The 4,401-nt window shown below is 35.3% G+C and overlaps 1 long non-coding RNA gene across 8 annotated transcripts; it reads right to left on the minus strand.

Annotated features, from left to right (window-relative positions):
* Positions 1-985: 985 nt before the first annotated feature.
* Positions 986-4,188, minus strand: LOC105262125 (uncharacterized). 8 transcript variants are annotated; one of them, XR_009341972.1, is made up of 8 exons: positions 4,052-4,188; positions 3,228-3,996; positions 3,026-3,100; positions 2,775-2,859; positions 2,469-2,704; positions 1,741-2,393; positions 1,324-1,503; positions 986-1,252 (listed from the first exon to the last, which is right to left on the minus strand). It is a non-coding gene; the product is annotated as an uncharacterized LOC105262125 (long non-coding RNA). The 8 variants fall into 8 exon arrangements; XR_009341970.1 differs by having other exon boundaries at positions 2,997-3,100; XR_009341965.1 differs by having other exon boundaries at positions 2,970-3,100.
* Positions 4,189-4,401: the final 213 nt, after the last annotated feature.

The raw sequence follows: 4,401 nt of genomic DNA on the forward strand, positions 1-4,401 counted from the left end.
AAAAATTGACTTTGCTCTTGTTCAAGAATGCCACCTTCGAAGGAACCGTTACGTCAAATTAGACGAATACAAATTTATATACGACAACTCACCTATTGTAACAGTAGTGATAGTGAAAAATGACATAACTTTTACTCGAATACAAACTTCTTCTTCAAACAACGGACCTAAAATGTTCTTGATTGGCACGGTATATATACCTTGCAGTTATCCTGTCAACAGACTCGAAGCAGATCTAAATAAACTTCTGGAATTCTGAACTCCTTTTGATGGATTTATCATCGGTGGTGACCTTAACTGCCAAAATCCTGTATGGGGTGATTTGAACGAAAACTCAAATGGTAAAGTTTTCAATTCGTGGCTAAGCAACAACTCCTTAGATGTCACTCAGCTTTGTGATACCTCGCCGTCGTACCCAAATGGACCATCTTTCTTGGACCATTTCTTAATCAGCCCACATCTAATAAACCATGGAATTCAAAACTACCACATATCTTTGCTGCCGATCTTTTCGGATCATTTTCCAATAAAACTTCCTTTGAAACATCCAATCTAGTTCTGAAGCAACCAAAATTCTTCACATCTTACAAAAATACAAACTGGTATGATTTTCGTAGAAATTTGGAGACAATAACACAACAAATTATGCCACCGACAAATAAAAACCTCGAAAACAATTATATTGAAATGATCATCGAGAACTTCAACAATGAATTTAACAGCATTCACAGCTTTCATTCAGAAAGAATATTCATAAAAGACGGAAAATTCCTTCTTTCCGAAAGAACTAAAAACTTTCTTAAAGTCAAACAACAATGGCAGAAAGAACTGAAAAAAATTTCCACCGTACAGGAAACAGAATCAATCGTGAGTACATAATTCTCTCAAAACAAGTTCAATTACTTAAAAACTAATAAAGGAGCTCATAAAAATAGAATCTGCCAACATATTTAGCAACAAGCTGAAAAAAATCAAACCCGGACCATCAGCTTTCAAAAAAATTTCCCAATTTACTAGAAAAACAAACTCATCTTTTTGTCAAAAACTTCAACACGGCGACAGTATTATTACAAACAGCGCTGAAATTGCAAATAAGTTCCAGTCATTTTATTCTTCAATTTTCCTAGAGAAATTGCCTCTACATCCAGTTCACGATCTGAATTCCAGGGTTTCATCGTGTATTGACGTCACAACACCTTACATGACGAATTCAGTGTCCTGAACAATCCCGACTCCCATCATTTTACTACTCCTGAAAAAGTAAAGAGTGTTATTGCTACTACCAATTCAAAAAGATCTTGTGGATCCGATGGTATATCAAACTTTATAATTAAAAAATTTCCGGACACAGCAGTAAGATTTTTCATTTGTCTGTTCAACAATTGCATCAACAATGGGTATTTTCCAATACAATGGAATCGTGCCCAAATCAATGCTGCGTTTGTTGATGACTTTCGGCCAATTTCGTTGTTGTCCAACATTGGGAAAATCTTCGAGTTAGTCCTGAAAGAAACAATTTTGAATGAACTCACAATAGATCCGACCTCTGTCTACCAATTTGATCTTAAACCTGGACATTCCACCCAACATGCTCTTCTCAAGTTTCATAACGATATCACTTCTAATTTGCGGAACAAAATGTGTACCGTGGCAATATCGTTAGACATTCAAAGAGCATTTGACTCAATATGTCAGGTCGGAATTATTTACAAGTTAATAGAAATTGGCATTGACCCATACTTAATAAAAATGATGAAAAGTTTCTTCACATCAAGAACGTTTTCCGTCCATATAAATGACGCATCGTCACCTCCGAGAGAAGTAAATAGCGGAGTCCCACAAAGCAGTATTTTGGCACCATTTCTGTTCAATCTATTCCTTCACGACTTCCCTCACATCAGTCAAAATTCAAAAGCAATTTTATACGCCTATGATTGCCTCATTTATGCGCATCACACATCACCGTCAATTGCATTAAATAACGCAAAAAATCACCTTCAGAACATTAACAGCTACTACAAAAAGTGGGGTAGCCAAATAAACGCAGCGAAGTTTGTTGCAATCTGCATACGTAACGCCTCCGGAAAATGCCCATGGTACGTTGTCCCAGAGAGCAAATCACTACAACTGTCCTTGTATGGCGTAAACATACCATTCAGAACCTCTTTCAAATATCTCGGCATCCAATTCAACAACTTAATGAAATTTAATTTCCATGCCCGCTCAATCATGCAAAAAGGAAAAGGCGTTTAGCAAGATTTGCATATGTGTTAAACAATAAACACCTACCTCAAAAAACAAAACTCTACAAGGTAGCAATCCGTCCTATTTTGCTCTATGGATTTCCGATCTGGTTCTCTATTTCCCCAACAGTGGCCAAAGAATTGGAAGTCCTGGAAAGAAAAATTATAAGGAAATGTATCAACAAAAATTTCATGAATGAACATAAACGATACTCAAACACCCACATATATACTGCGTCAAATGTTGTTCCTCTTTGTGAAAATGCCCAACGCCAACAATTAACATTCATCGAAAAACTTGCCACGCATGAAAACTATGTGATGAATGAAATTTATGAAATTGAAAAAGAAATTTCCTGGTCACAATCCTCCTATTTATCATCTGTAAGAATCTTGAACAAAACGCTTGAAAGCCTTCTTGACCACAACTTGCCACAATTTTACAAAAAAATCGCTTCTGGCTGTCACAGAGGATAGATAACTAAGTTTATTCTTATTTTACATTGTATACTATATAGCAACTTTACATACCATATAAGGTTCCATTAAATTGCTTCCATATATAAGCTCACTGAGCACTCGATTAGTATTATCCGTTATATTATATGTGATTTATCTGTAATAAAGTTATTTTACTATACAAAAAAAGCTCTTTGAGCATTCGATTAACTGTGATAAACTATACATTAAGCATACAATTATATTAAAAAACTATCATTTTTATACCCTCTGTTCGACACTGTTTTAACAGACCACTTTGTTATTTAGTTTGTTTTGATTACTTATTATTACTGCAGACGTCAAAGTTCTGCTCGTATCAGCGGAGGCCGGGAGCAAGCTTCATTTTCTCTTTTCACCTGGCATGAAATAAATAATACATTCTCATATTACGCTAAGTAGCATATCTTTACGACTTCGCTGTATAATAGAACAAGACGACTATAGTTCTAAGTTAAACATGTTAACCATTCGATTTGTACATACATTTACCAATGAAAAAGAAGAAGACTCTAATAAAGTTTACTTTACTTGTCGCTATCGACAAAAAACGACAACCCAAATATCATTATTGTCGCCTCGACTTCATTTTGCGACGCCGACGACAACCATAATGCAAGCCACACAACAAGGTAGATGTACTAGGTAATCGCATCAGCCCAGCTGACGGCACCATTAACAGCCAGTTCCACGATATCGAAAGAACACGTTCGCACAACTTTTACACGACAAACAGCTGATTTCCGTTCCACTAAAATCTATCAGAACGAAAATTTGCACGAAAATCAAAGCGAACGAAAACGTAAGCATTTCAGTGTAATTTTGCGTTCCACTATCTTTTTTCTTTCGTACGCATGCGAACACAAATGTCAAAATCAGTCACTTGTGTGTTTGCTATCGTATAATAACAATTAAGGAAAATTGTTTTAACATAAACATTGCTTGATTGAAAATGGAAACAAAAATGTAAGTAAAAATAATAAATGCAATTTAATATGTGAACAACAAATATATATATTTTTTATTTTCTCAATTCCAGCACGAAAAAATCATCAACTACACAGCTGCGGGCACTAGTTGAGTAAATGGAGGAGAATCTTGTGTTCGCCAGAGGAATGCCAATTTTTGGAAGCAGCAGAAGAAGTTTTAAATCGGGGCGGATTTGGGTAGTTCTGCAACCGGGCACCCACTTCTCTTCCATCATATCCAAAAGAGCCCGAAAATTTCCTTCGACACACGAAAGTTGGCCACAAACCTAGAAAAAATCATTTTTTATTATTTCAAAAATGTAAAAATACAATCATACTTACTGGTTGTTAGGTACTTCAAATAAATTCGAAGCATCTCTTAAATTCCTCCGTGGCACATTTCGAACCTCCTCCATAAAAAATAGGGCTACGGAAATATTCTTTTTTTTATTTTCTAAGAGCACAAATAGTTTGAACACAATCACTAGAAATTTTATTTTGTTTGTTTATTTACAATTTGTTTGTTTACAACTGAAATGTCAGTTGAGACAGAGCCACTGCTGCTTTTTCGCGTTTAAATTAGACATTTGACGCTTTTTTGCTTTATTTCGCGATTAATTTTTCCAAAAAAATATTTAGCAACACTGAATCACGTAAGGCTATGCGAAAGAAAGAACGAAAGTTAGTGGAAC

The sequence above is a fragment of the Musca domestica genome, unplaced genomic scaffold, assembly GCF_030504385.1.
Source record: "Musca domestica strain aabys unplaced genomic scaffold, Musca_domestica.polishedcontigs.V.1.1 186, whole genome shotgun sequence".
In the NCBI taxonomy this organism is placed as follows: Eukaryota; Metazoa; Arthropoda; class Insecta; order Diptera; family Muscidae; genus Musca; species Musca domestica.